Source organism: Pseudophryne corroboree, chromosome 6 (assembly GCF_028390025.1).
Source record: "Pseudophryne corroboree isolate aPseCor3 chromosome 6, aPseCor3.hap2, whole genome shotgun sequence".
Taxonomy (NCBI): domain Eukaryota; kingdom Metazoa; phylum Chordata; class Amphibia; order Anura; family Myobatrachidae; genus Pseudophryne; species Pseudophryne corroboree.
Window position 1 is genome coordinate 63,312,606 of NC_086449.1, and position 15,373 is coordinate 63,327,978.

Here is a 15,373-nt window from a genome sequence, read left to right on the forward strand (position 1 = left end):
AGTATATCTTTACCCATCATACATTTTTATATACATTGTATCTGAGACCGCTCTTTATGATACTGTTAGATAGGCTGTTCAAATTGGAAGAAAAAATGTGTGGCTAAAAAAACCCTTTTTTTTTCCCATAACAGGTTATTTTCCCCAATTTCATATATACGGGGACATCGTGAACACATATCATAGACAATACAAATGTGCGAATTTGCAATTTTTGCCTGATTAGTGCATTGTGTAATCTTCTCATTTCCTACAAGTAATTCATTACTTCTCTCATTTTAGTGGACTCTCATCCATGATTCCTGGGAGTAATCCCAGGTCTAACAGGGACAGCAGATCCACACTTTTCTCTTAATCTATTAAATAGGTGCACTCTCATTGGTGAGTGGAACACCTCACTGATAGGTTACTATCATACCTCACCGCTAGAGCCCAATCTCGTCTGATCTTGGAAGCAAAACGGTGATGGGCTGGGTCAGTATCTGAGGGGTGACCCTCAGAGAATACCCAGTGTAGTAATCTGAAGCTGTTTCAAATCAAAACTCAATACCAACAGCAGTATCACCACTACTTCTTCTTTCCCACCTGTATATACTCTTCCTGATTTTTTCAGGCCATTTGTATAAATACAAATCCTGGTCTCATCAACACATGCGTCAGCCTGTACTGATACGGTATAATAATAGATGTATGATCACTTTCTCAGGTGAAGATCAACTAGGAATTCTCTTATTCCTCTATATCAGGTACACCCATTAGGGTTTTGAGTGTCAAGGACTAGACAAGGCAGCACATATGGTATACACACTCCCGGTGTAAGTGATACCTACTTTTGCATGACCAATTTTGGTCCCATTAAAACAAGCATTGCTTGTACTGGTATGGCATGAGAACAGGTGGACGGTGATTATACCTACACCTCCTTGCCAGTCTATATTGGGATAGACTAAACCAGGACATAAACCCCTTTTTGTGACTTTGTTTCCCCAATACATTTATTTACGGACATCTCCGTTTTGTGATATATATTAATTTCATGGGGAGAATGACTGGATACGGACAATATTTTAATAAAGTATAATAAAAAATATATGTTTTAATATTACTCATATATACACAGTTAACAAGAGTGCACCCAAAAAAGAGTCTTCTTCATTTCCTGTTTGCTCCAGCACACACAAGGTCAGCTCTGCCTACCTAAGGTAAGGGGCAAGTCCCTCTGGTAGTGGGGCCCACCCTGCTCCCTGCATTGGAACATAAATGAAAAAAAATGCTCAAAACATTGTGTATGGGGGAGTTGCATCCAGGGGATGACTCATTGCTAATCTGGCCAGCAGTGGCCCCCATAGATCTCAGGGGCCAGGTTAAATTCACCTGCTTCAACAATTTCAGTTCCACCTCTGCATGGGTGAGGCTCCAGCTAGATGTCATTACTTTAGAAACTGCAACTTTTAGTTACAAATTGTTGCAACATTTGCTAAGCTGAAACTGTGTTAATGACATTATATGTATCCAATCCAAATTATATAGGACACTTGCACCAGCCCCATTAATATTTTATTTTTAAATATCTGTTTTATTGACTTTAAGTAGGCTTACAGCAAATATAAACAATAAGGTAAAGTTAAACATACAATAGCAGGAGTATAAACTGCCCCAAAATGAGAAAAACTGAATCTCGTGTCACTATAACAATTAGGCGTATGTGCGTTGGTGTACTAATCACTGTAGAGCAAGAAAAAAAGGGAAGACCAGTACAATTTTAATATAGGAAATAAGTATATAATAAAAAAGGATAAATGATGTACCCCAGTGATATTTTTTATCACTTTATCATGTATTTCTTTTCTAATATTTCACTGATATATTTTAATATGAATTATCTACTTTTTATACAAATACAATTAAAGTTATGTTTTGATCCAGTGCCCTACACCAAGAAACTGCTGTTCTCTCTCTTGTGTGTTGTATACTTTTGTATTAGGTGTCAGTAGTAGTGCCTCTTATGCCATGGTAGTGAAAACATATATTTACAAATAACTAATCAAATCAGGCAATTTGGGGGGGTTTCACCCTACACATTGTTCATTACACACATTGGTGCAGAGGATCAACTATTGATGTTTCTCCTCTCTATTCTTTAACAAGATTAATTTCTCCTCACGTGATTAATAAGTGATATATTTCTAGTAAAACATTTGTTACATTCAAAGCAATTAAAAGGCTTCTCTCCTGTATGAATCATGTGATGTATAACAAGATATTGCTTATCTATAAAACTATTTCTGCATTGAGAACATTTACAGTATATGATTTCTCTCCTGTGTGAGCTCTCTGATGTAAAGCAAGATGTGACTTCTGGGAAAAATGCTTGCTGCATTCAAAACATGTAAATGGTTTCTCTCCTGTGTGAGTCCTCTGATGACTAACAATGTCTCGCTTGTAGGTAAAACCACTTGCTACATTCAGAGCATTGAAATGGCTTCTCTCCTGTGTGAGTCCTCTGATGTCTAACAAGCTGTGAGTTTAGGGTAAAACATTTGCTGCACTCAGAACATGTAAATGGTTTCTCTCCTGTGTGACTCCTCTGATGTCTAACAAGCTGTGAGTTTAGGGTAAAACATTTGCTGCACTCAGAACATGTAAATGGTTTCTCTCCTGTGTGACTCATCTGATGAATAACAAGGTTTCGCTTCTTGGTAAAACAATTGCTACATTCAGAGCATTGAAATGGTTTCTCTCCTGTGTGAGTCCTTTGATGACTAACAAGGTCTCGCTTGTGGCTAAAACACTTGCTACATTCAGAGCATTGAAATGGTTTCTCTCCTGTGTGACTCCTCTGATGTCTAACAAGCTGTGAGTTTTGGGTAAAACATTTGCTGCACTCAGAACATGGAAAGGGTCTCTCTCCTGTGTGACTCCTCTGATGTGAAGCTGTGATATATATGTAAAGCTTTTGTCACACTCAGAGCACAGATGTGGTTTCTTTCCTGGGAGACTCATCCTGTATTAGATGAGAAACAAATTAGCTGTAGAATGTTTCTCCTATCCAGAAAATGAGAATAGCTTGTGCGATTCCTCCAAAGGTGTAAGGAGAAATGATGCCTGTAGTGGGTTTGATCAGAGAAAAATGTCCCATTGTACAATAACTTATTGGTTAAAATCCTGTAAATGTGTTGTCCTGCAAGAAAAAAAAATATATTTAACAGCATAAAGGTTACTGGGATAATTCTACTTTTACAGTATCAGTGTGACTATATATAATGAACTTTATATATTTTTATATACACTAACAAATATAACCCAGTCATTTACCAATGTTTTTATATTTGTGTATTTTGCAGCATGGATAACTCTATTTTCCTGTAGCAGCTACTGATACTTAATATAGTTCACAGGGGTAGATGTATGAAAAAGCATTATGGGGGAAGTGGTATCAGAGCAGACTCTGCACTTTTTACTGAATGAGATCCATATTGCACATATTATACCACAGTACTGATATACAAAAAATAGTAGTTCACATGAGACCAATATACTGATAGAGTATATATATTTATTTAATACACACATAATCCCACAGTAATACGTAGTCTATTCATCACTTATTTTCAACAAAAGCAGGTGATAATTAACATTTTCAGAATGAGCATTGATGCACAGGCAGCTATGATCCCGAGGTGTTGGAGAAGTGGGGGTGCCCATCTATTGGCCATGTGTCAAGCTTAGGTGCAGGCACAGGGAGCATATGGCAGCAGCAAGCATGAAGATAGCTGTGTGCCCAAGTGCCCATCTGATGGCTGTGTGTCCAGCTTGGGGTGCAAGCAAAGGGAGCATATGGCAGCAGAGAGAGGGATGTGTGCCCAGGTTGTAGGGGAAGTAGTTGTGCTTGGCTGTTGGCTGTGTGCCCAGCTCGGGGTGCCGGCACAATTAGAACATGGCATCCGAGAGCAGGGAGAGAGCTGTGTGCCCAGGGTTGTAGGGGCACAACTGTTGGCTGAGTGGGTAGGGAGAAGGGGCAATGAAGTCACTGTGACCAGATCCACTGATGTGGGTATAAATATGACAAGAACCATGGAAGCAGGAGAAAAGTCTCTCACCTCTGAAAGCTGTCTCAGCAGAAAGAGCAGTTTTCCATAAATTATACATTTGTTAGAGACATGATGATAGTCCCTGAAAGCTTTTTTAAACTTGCATTGAGTTTAAAACATAATTATAATAAGTGATAATTATGTAGCACCTAATAGAGACTATTTAGATTATATTATATACATGACACAATAATATTACTACAAAATACACAGTTTAAAGTTTGAGATTACTGAGTATTAAACAATTTTGGACTAAAATTAAGCAAATGTTCAACCAAAAGTTGGTTGTCACAATGAAGGGACAACTAAATTTTTCCTACTGCTACGTATCTGGCCCATACCAGACAGACTGTAAGTGCCCATAAATATACTTACACATTTATTATGGACTTACATTCAGTTACATAGTGATTCATGAATATCTACCTAGACTATGACTTATATAATTCTGTGTCATATCCAGTGTGTTATCTTCATATTTTTCTTTTAAAATATGTAAATTCAGTTTTTATTAAATACAATATTTATTTGATAATGCCAAATATAGAATATAAAGTTCACAGTAGTTTGCCCTATGAAATATAATTCTATTATATTTAATACTAAATATATAACAATTGTTTAAATAAAACTCTTTAAGTATTGACAACATGACAATATTTACAAAATAACATCTACAAATATTTATGTATATATCAATATATTCATATGTATAATATAATCACCTTACTCTAGAGATCCTTTATTTCTCTTACTGTACCATCTGCCCAGCTCTCCAACCAGCAACTCATCCAGCAGCTCCTCCATCAGCTATCAGTGGCCTGATACAGCCTATTTATAGTCACTCCTCCCCCATCTCTCCCCAGTAGTTCCCAGGATGGGCAGAAGGAATTCTTACACTGAAAGGTGACATGTGAATTAGGGTCTAATAACATTAGTATATAGTCATTCCCCACATTAGCTTCTCGTGCCCAGCTCCTTTTCTTGTAAATGAGGTGTAAATATTCCTAAAGTCACTTACTACAATGGGAAATGCTAATTACACCCTGGCAGGGATAACACCTTGTATTCTAATTAGATCACAGCTTCCTCTGTTATGTTACTAAAGGGTCCATTGTTTAGGAGTCACCTATTGTTCAGGCAGAGTTTAGGCAGACAGACCTTTTCTACGTACAGTATCAGCAGCAGGAACATCACAATGATTCACTGTAAATATAATCAAAATGACAAAGCACCAAGAAAAAGTTTGCACAAATGTTGAAAAAATAAAAAATATTATATGTATATTAAAATGCTATATATAAATGCGAAAGCCCTCACTCACTCACTCACTCACTCACTCACTCACTCACTCACTAATTCTCTTTTTTCCTGATATGTTAGGAAGCTGAAATGTAACATAGGTATTCTACAGGTGGGAAATAGGAAACTGCATAATTAGAATTTAATAAACCTCCCCTAAGGGGATTAAAAGGGGGTTGTAATAATAATTGACAAGAAGGGTTAAACATGGGTCTGATCTGGGTCGTTGTGCAGTGTGAAAGCCTCTGACCCTTCTTTTAACACGTGTTGCTAGATCCGTAATAATAATATCATTACCGATGCGTGGCTTGCATTGCATGAATGATAATGCCCAAACAGACAATCACATTTAAATTTGAATTGCATTGGACTCCAGTGTGTAGAATTGAATAAACTACAAAAATGGTCCTGTCACTTTTTAATGTGTCCGCTACGCGTGTTTCTAGGGCACTGCCAAGAACCATGTATTAATATTTACTGACATTAAGACGTCTCAAATTTACATCTCTAAAAAATGTTCCACATTTTATCACTCATTTAAATGCAAAGAGCAGGTAGAATAGCGAGTGAGACATAAATATTCCTAAGGTCACTTACTAAAGCATAGAAACATAGATTTTAATGGCAGATAAAAACCACTTGGGCCATCTAGTGTACTATCTAGTACAAAGTATAGTCAAAATTAGCACTCAGACAAAATCACACATAGAAAAAATCTCAAGCACAGATAGTAAAAATCTGTACAATCTGTGTTATCTGGGCTCTGGGGGAGTTCAAGGGAAATCACATAGTCAAAATCAGTCATAGCAAGGATCTCACCGTGTGGAAACACCTTAAGTTGCCCAGGTACTGAAACAAGCACACACTCTATGGTTCACAGGATGACCAGAAGGAATTCTTACACTGAGAGGTGACATGTGAATTAGTGTCACATAACATTAGTATATAGTCATTCAGCACATTAGCTTCTCGTGCCCAGCTCCTTGTCTTGTAAATGAGGTGTAAATATTACTAAAGTCACTTACTACAATGGGAAATGCTAATTACACCCTGGCAGGGGTAACACCTTGCATTCTAATTAGATCACAGCAGCCTCTGTTATGTCACTAAAGAGTCCATTGTTTGGGAGTCACCTATTGTTAAGGCAGAGTTTAGGAAGACAGATCTTTTCTACATACAGTATCAGCAGCTGGAGCATCACAATAATTCACTGTAAATATAATCAAAATGACACATATAAAGCACCAATAAATAGTTTGCACAAATTTTGAAAGAAATTAAAAATACTATATGTATATATAAATGCTATATATAAATGCGAAAGCCCTCACTCACTCACTCACTCACTCACTCACTCACTCACTCACTCACTCACTCATTACTAATTCTCTTCCTTCCTGATATGTTAGGAAGCTGACATGTAACATAGGTATTCTTCAGGTGAGAAATAGGAGACTACCAGGGACATGAAGTCAGGGGAGGCAGTGGAGACAGTGCCTCCCCTGTGATTAATTATTGCAATCATACAAAGAAGATACTTATGACACATAGTCTGTGTCATAAGTATCTTCTTTATTTAATTGTAATAATTTGATGTATTTTAATGCATTTGGGAGGCACAGATAGTGGTGCCTCCCATAGATAATGGGAACTGTGGCAGAGCGGGTGGCGGGGCCAAGCACTGGGCTGTATAAGCCCATTCAAATAGATAGGGAAAGCGGCACTGAAAGAAGTGCATCGCTGACAGGGACACCACCCCCATGTCAGCGAGGCACCTGTGATTGGGCAGCGGATCTAGTGCTGGATCCGCTGTCCAATCACCCACATGATGCTGGAGGCGGAAGAGGCGGTGGGACCCGGCGGCTGTAACCGGCGTTGGAGTGTCGGGGCTGAAGCAGGAGTGAGGGGTGAGTTAGTTTTCTATTTGTTTTGTCTAAAATGTCCCCGCAGTGCTCACCTCTACACTGGGCCATCCCATCTGTCTCTGCAGCTGTCCGCCTCCAGATCCCGTCTCTACAGCCTCCACTCAGACTGCTTGTTGTTGCCAGGCGTCCCGCCCCATTACTAAGCAATGGGCCGGAGTGACAAGTGAGCGTGTTCCCCTCTCTTTCTCTCTATCTCTCACTCTCTCTCTCTTTTTGTTCCCCCCTCGGTAACTATTTATTTTCATTCACTTTTACAGGTGCCACTATTGGATTCTACTGGACAAGTGGGCGTGATTTTCGGCGTGGGATGTGGGTAAGTATGTGTGAGTGTGTAAGTGTGTTATAATAAAAATTAACTTTCACAGTGTGTGTTGTGTTTTTATTTGGGTATTGTTTTTGTTGTATTTCCCCGCATGCTGATACTTGAGGTCCTCCAAGTACCAGCAAGTGGGGGATGCTTGCTGGGCCTTGTAGTTCCACAACAAAAAAATTATATTCTTTTTTTAACACTCATGACTATCAGCCTGGCACGGTGGGTGACAGCCTCGGGCTTCACCCCTGGCCCTTGGGTGCCTGGAGGGTGGGGGACCCTTTGATTTATGGGGTCCCCACTCCTCCAGGGAACCCCGGCCAGGGGTGACTAGTTGGGGGGGGTAATGCCACGGCCGCAGGTACCTACATAAATGTGTCCCCCGGCTGTGTCATTATGTCCCTGGCTAGTGGAGCCCGATGCTGGTTTTAAAAGTATGGGGCCCTCTACATCTTTTGTCCCCTGTATTTTTGGAACCAGGACCGGTCAAAGAGCCCGGTTGTGGTTGTCTAAATACGAGGAACCCCTGTCCAATTTTTCCCCTGTATTTAAAAACCAAGACCGTCTCAAAGAGCCCGAGGCTGGTTATACTAAGGAGGGTGGACCTCACACATTTTATTTTTTATTTTTTAACCCATTTAGACCCTTCTCCATTAAGTTAATGGAAGTCCTGGACATCAGAATTGCATTCATGTCCTCCTCCCACTCCCTTCCCAGTCCCAAACACTAATTTTTTTTTCTATAAAAATGTACAATATATAACAAGTATGATGAGCAGGCAGGCAGTGGGCATTGGCGGCATCGGAGTGAGATAAAAATTAGTGGCGGAGGGCTGGGTCAGTTTATGGTGGGCGAGTTTGTAAGCCGGTGGCGGTGGCAGCGGGCATCGACTCAGGGGCAGTAGCGGGCATTGGCTCGGTAGTGGTAGGGGTCATCGGCAGATTTGGCGGACATTATGGCTGTAGTGCCTCACCAGCCACTGACCTCACCGCACGCCACTGGAAACTACATAATTAGAATTTTAATAAACCTCCCCTAAGGGGATGAAAAGGGGTTGGAATATTCATATCATGCGTGGCTTGCATTGCGTGAATGATAATGCCCAAACGGACATTCACATTTAAATTTGAATTGCATTGGACTCCAGTGTGTACAATTTAATAAACTACAAAAATGGTCCTGTCACTTTTTACTGTGTCTGCTACGCGTGTTCCTAGGGCACTGCCAAGAACCACGTATTAATATTTACTGACATTAAGACGTCTCAAATTTACATCTCTAATAATTTACCAAATTTGTATCACTCATTTAAATGCAAAGAGCAGGTAGAACAGCTAGTGAGACATTAATATTCCGAAGGTCACTTACTAAAGCATAGAAACATAGATTTTAATGGCAGATAAAAACCACTTGGGCCATCTAGTGTACTATCTAGTACAAAGTATAGTCAGAATTAGCACTTAGTCAAAATCACACATAGACAAAATCTCAAGCACAGATAGTAAAAATCTGTCCTATCTGTGTTATCTGGGCTCTGGGGGAGTTCAAGGGAAATCGCATAGTCAAAACCAGACATAGCAAGGATCTCACCGTGTGGAAACACGTTAAGTTGCCCAGGTACAGATACAAGCACACACTCTATGGTTAATATTTTGTGCAGGAAGCCAATTAACCTATCAGTATATTTTTGGAGTATGGAAAGAAACAAGCGCAGTCCGAGGAAATCCACACAAGTATGGGGAGAATGTGTAAAGATATAGATAGATTTAAAATAGTGTGAGACACATATAAAGCTGCAGGGACAGATTGGCCTTGAAAGCTGCTGGGAAGGTTCCTGGGAGGCCGACTGCAGTGTGGGGCCGCATGCATCTCTGCATCCAGTACTGCATCAGTGCCACTCACATTATATCTGGCAGCTGCCAGCACCTATAAGAGGCCACAGCTTGGGGAGCTCTGGCATTGTGAGGATAAGCTGTCATCTCACGTGACAGAGCTCCTCCAGTCACCAGTTCCTGGCAGCCACACAGCACACACACACAGTGACGGTGAGTGATATCTATCCCTTTGGCCCCTCTGCTTTCCCCTACTCTCCTGCTGTCTCTGTCCTCCCACTTTCTGCTACACCACTGACCCCTTTTCACAAACACCTCAAACCCCCCATCTGCTCTCCCCCCCTGCGGCAGCCTCCTTTCTACCCACGGCACTCCCCTCCCCCACTTGTGGAACTACCCTCCCCAACTCATGGTACTCCCCCTGTGCCCCCCCACTTGCAGTACCCCGCTCATTTTGAAATCAGTTAAAATAAAGTAAACTATCTGTATGTTGAGCTCTCCCAGGAAAATGCTCACTTATATATGAATTTACACAAGAAACTAACCAACAGGAATAAAATAAAATTTTGAAAGCGGACAGTAAACATCCAAGTTCCATTAGGAATAGTCTCCCCTGTTCACAATTTTTCCGAGCAGTTAGAATTTCTGACAACACTGCTAAGGCAGAGGCTAGAATTGATGAGATGTCAATGCAATTTATAAGCAATGCAATGCACCTGAGAACTGTCAAGCAACAAGTTCTGTCTATTCCGAGAATGTATTATTATTATTATTACCCTTTATTTATATGGTGCCACAAGGGTTTCACAGTGCCCAATTGCAGAGTACATATGAACATAATCAAAACAGGAAAACAGTGACTTACAGTTGAAGACAATATAGGACAAGTACAGGGTAACTAAGCATAACTACACCAGTAAAGGACATAGAGATAAGTTTCATGGTGGACAAAAAACTGCAGTATTTGGGCAGTTGAGGATTTTAAATGTAAGAAAAGGTTAAGCACACGAGGGAAAAAGGCCCTACTCGTGAGAGCTTACATTCTAAAGATGCACTTCAGGTGTCCTCACGGGATGCCATTTGTACAACATTGTCATCCATACTGTCATACCAACATGCGGACTTAAAACTTATTTAAAACTGGTTCCGTCATCCATCTACCATACATTACATAGTAATATATAACATACTAAATAACTTATTATAAAAACCACCTTAATTTAAACTTATGATTTAGACCATTAGGCGCTAAAGTACCTAAATTAAAAATCCACCTCATCTCTGCTTGTGCCAATCTTTTATCTCTATTGTTTGTGCACTTTTTATGAACTTGAAACAAATCAATAATACAATGGTGCACGAACAATAGAGATGTAATGTATAGTAGATGGATGACGGAACCAGTTTTAAATAAGTTTTTACAATATTATCATTTAGTATCTCAGTATTAATATATATATATATATATATATATATATATATATTGTGAGGTTAAATATCAAAACATCCCCTAGTAATGAAGTTTATATTATACAAATGGATACATGCAGTGCGGGGGTTACGTGGAGTCCCTTTAATCAGGATTGTGAGTTCCTTGTAACCTAGCAACTAAATCTAGTTATGAGATGACGTAACCACATTGTTTTGGTTCATTCTCTGTGCATACATTTGTTGTGTAGGGTTTTGGTGTCGTCATCCATGAACCAAATGTTGTGATTGGTTGGTGCTGGACAGTGTAATGATGTACTGATGCCGCTGCCGTTTGTTGATTTTTCATGACGGCGCGGGCGGTGATATATGGTCCCTTAGCAATGCGGCGACCAATCAACCAAGCCCTTGACGTCACAAACACTTCTGGATCTGTACAATAAATACTGGGGTTATGTGATACACTTCGTTTCCTCGGTAAAGACCTACAACAGGTCGAAACACATCGGAAGCGAGTGTATCAAACCGGTGTAGTGTTTCCAGTTGGTAAGTGTTGCAGTTTCCATTCTATGTGGGCAGTCCCGATTTTGGCCGCCGGGTCATTCACACACATGTATAGCTTCCAATTGGTGAACACTACATGATCTCTTGGTTCTTACCACTGTTGTAAATACTTATAAAAACCTGTCTATCATTAGTGTGTTTTTAAAACCTTTTTAATAAATTGTTTTGACTATCCACCTTGCTCAAGCCTGATATTGGGATAGATGAAGTGACGGAGTTACGCTAAACTTATCGAAGAAACCATTATAGGAGGTGAACCATCCTGTTTATCAGTGAGTATGGTACGCATAAATTGAGATTGGTGGTGGCTTTATAGAATCTTAACACAGACGATATAATGGTGATTTAAAGATGCCTTTATGAGTGGAATTCACATGTGTGATGTGTAAGTCGGGTACGCATTTGATTACAAGCGGGATATGAAGAACCTTGAATTTCTGTTCTATTGTTGAACATGCTATACCATGATTTGTTCATATTGTTTTTTAACAAAGCTCAAACAACTGAAGGATTGGACAAGACATATGACATTTTCTAGAAGCCATTTAACAGAGACCTGACATCTTCACAGAGATCAGCGTAACTATTTAGAAATCATTTTTCCATTTTATATGGTGAACACAGTGAACACATGACAATTGGTTAATTTCTTTTGTGACAGAAATAGGAATAGTATCTTTTATAGATGATGAAATAGAAAAACTATTATTTGACAATTTGACTTTGAATTACTTTCAGCCGAAATACCGGCCGATGTCTTCTATAAGGTAATAAAACACAGACAAAGAGAAATTGACCTTACATTGTATGGTCAATTTCTATCTGAATATCTGAGATGGAAACAAATACCACGTGGTTTCTGTATTGCCAATGTACCTACTTTGGGTAGAAATAATCCTGTGTTCTGTAGCCGCTGGTGCCGGGTTCTGAATAAATGTTCATTAGATCTCATTACCGTAGCTGTCGAGGAGGTTGGACAGGAGCTAAAGAAGATTCAGATAGAACTGGAAACTACCATCACGGTAAATACAGCCCTGTATACTTTGGACCACTGTGTTGAATACAGTATATTTATTCTAAATTTCTGGAGTGCCGTGTTTTTTTAGACAGACGTCAGTCTGCCTATCTTGGCTTTATTTTAATTTAACAAAGGCACACAAGAAGCTGGTTGATTATTGGAGTGGCGGTTTGTGGGACTATAAATATATAGATAAACACGGTAGGTGACTTGCACTCCCATTTGAAAATGTTAGTGAATGCCTGGTAGCCTTTAGGAAGGAAGCATTGCAGCAAACGTTAGCCTACAGCTATCCTAGGGCTTCATGTCTCCAGAAGACTGGCTCAAAACATCAGCGTGATGTACAAAATGCTGGTCAATGTCTCATTTTAATCAACAAAATTTTGCCAGGACATACACAATAACATAAAAAATCTTACATTATATAACAAGAGAAGAGATAGAAGCCTCCACCAGAACTATCACCCAGCGCTGTGCCCATGACATAGGGAACCAATGTCATCACGATCCCACAATGTGCACCTACCAGTGTCGTTACCATGGGATCCCGCACAGCGTGCGCTCCTGCACAGAAAGAAAACACCCTACAGAAAAGGTGCATACTTATTTAGAACCACAAGATGGCAGCAGAGTATAAGAATAGTGTTACAAAAAAACATATCCAGTAAGCAATCTGAAAAGTAGACTGGTGCTAAGTATAAAGAGACAAAACGCTGCCATGTTCATAATGTTAGAAAACATCTATAAAACTCTCTATTAGTCCAAATGCAGTAAATTATATATGGCTAACTGTTCTAAAGGCTATAATGCCCCAGCCAACCACCTTACTTTAAACCTAAAAAGACAAATGGTTAATTGGCCAGAATGTAAAATGTTAATCTGTAAAAGAGAATGGATCTTCAAAGAATACATCCCAGCTTGTTGGTCTCATTGAGGCCCAGGGGTACCACTGTCCGGAGATAGTGGATCCATCTGTAATAATTGTGTACTCCGATCACCTCCCCTGATGTTAATAGGGATATGGTTTATAATCTTATGCCTCATTGTGGCTAAGGGGTGTTTAAAGTCCCTATAGTGGTGAGCCACCGGTTGGTCTTGACATTTTCCTTCCTATGCTGCTTTAATTTCCTGCCGATGCAGAGCCTTTCTCTCACAGAATTGCCTGATAGACTTTCCGACATATAAAAGTCCACATGGGCAACGTAGGTAGTAGATACCAAAATGGTGTATGGCCTACATCACAAACCATTCCCAGAAAGACTAAAAAATCTCAATATGCATAGTTTGGAGCAGAGAAGGGAAAGGGGGACATGATCTAAACGTGCAAATATATCTAGTGTTTTAAAAAAGTCCATGAGGGAAACATTCTCCAAATGAAGAGAAGCAATAGTACACAATGACATGCACTGATACTGGAGGACGGGGAGGTTCAGGGGTAATTTGAGGAAAAATGACATCACATAAATTGTAGTGGACAAGTGGAATAGCCTCCCATCAGAAGTGGTAGAGGTTAAGACAGTAGAGCAATTTAAACATGCCTGGGATAGACATAAGGATATCCTTACAAAGAAAAATGGATCAAATAAGGTTTGAGATAAAAATATGGTAAAAAAGGGGCAGACTAAATAAGCCAAGTGGTTATCTGCCATCAAATTCCATGTTTCTATGTTTCTATGAACTGAGACAAGATATCACGTGTTTAATCTTCACTTGAATACCCGAATGCAGGTGCGAGAATGTGGGCCCACATTCCATGTACCGGTAAGTAGTACAATCGAGACACTTGTAACTTCCCGGTTGAGGAAAGTGTTTTACCCAAGCCAGAGATGTTAATATGGACCAGGATGTAACATTAATTTTTAGTCCTCCTGTAGCTAGGCATCAGTTTGGAATCATTTACTGCTTCAACTCCAGGGCCACCTGTAATAATAGGCCCCAGTTCTTTACCAGTCCGCATGTTGCTATGACAGTAGGGATGACATTGTTGTACAAATGGCATCCCGTGAGGACACCTTAAGTGCATCTTTAGAATGTAAGCTCTCACGAGTAGGGCCTTTTTCCCTCATGTGCTTAACCTTTTCTTACATTTAAAATCCTCAACTGCCCAAATACTGCAGTGTTTTGTCCGCCTTGAAACTTATCTCTATGTCCTTTACTGGTGTAGTTATGCTTAGTTACCCTGTACTTGTCCTATATTGTCTTCAACTGTAAGTCACTGTTTTCCTGTTTTGATTATGTGCATATGTACTCTGCAATTGAGCACTGCGGAACCCTTGTGGCACCATATAAATAAAGGATAATAATAATAATCCATTCTCGGAATAGACAGAACTTGTTGCTTGACAGTTCTCAGGTGCATTGCATCGTAACCCCTGCTTATAAATTGCATTGACATATCATCAATTCTAGCCTCTGCCTTAGCAGTGTTGTCAGAAATTCTTACTGCTCGGAAAAATTGTGAACAGGGGAGACTATTCCTAATGGAACTTGGATGTTGACTGTCCGCTTTCAAAATTTTATTTTATTCCTGTCGGTTGGTTTCTTGTGTAAGTCCATATATAAGTGAGCATTTTCCTGGGAGAGCTCGACATCCAGATAGTGTACTTTATTTTCACTGATTTCAAAATGAGCGGAGGTACTGCAAGTGGGGGCGCACAGGGGGAGGGGAGTACCATGGGTTGGGGGGGTAGTTCCACAAGTGGGGGAGGGGAGTGCCATGGGTGGAAAGGGGGGTGCCGCAGGGGGTGAGAGTAGATGGGGGGTTAGAGGTGTCTGTGAAAAGGGGTCAGTGGTGTAGCAGAAAGTGGGAGGGCAGAGAGAGCAGGAGAGCAGGGGAAAGCAGAGTTGACAAAGGGATAGATATCACTCACCGTCACTGTGTGTGTGTGCTGTGTGGCTGCCAG

The 15,373-nt window shown here is 40.1% G+C and overlaps 1 pseudogene; it reads left to right on the forward strand.

The window, feature by feature from the left end:
• The first annotated feature begins 404 nt into the window (after positions 1-404).
• On the forward strand, positions 405-522 carry LOC134937363 (5S ribosomal RNA; annotated as a pseudogene).
• The last annotated feature ends 14,851 nt before the right edge of the window (positions 523-15,373 follow it).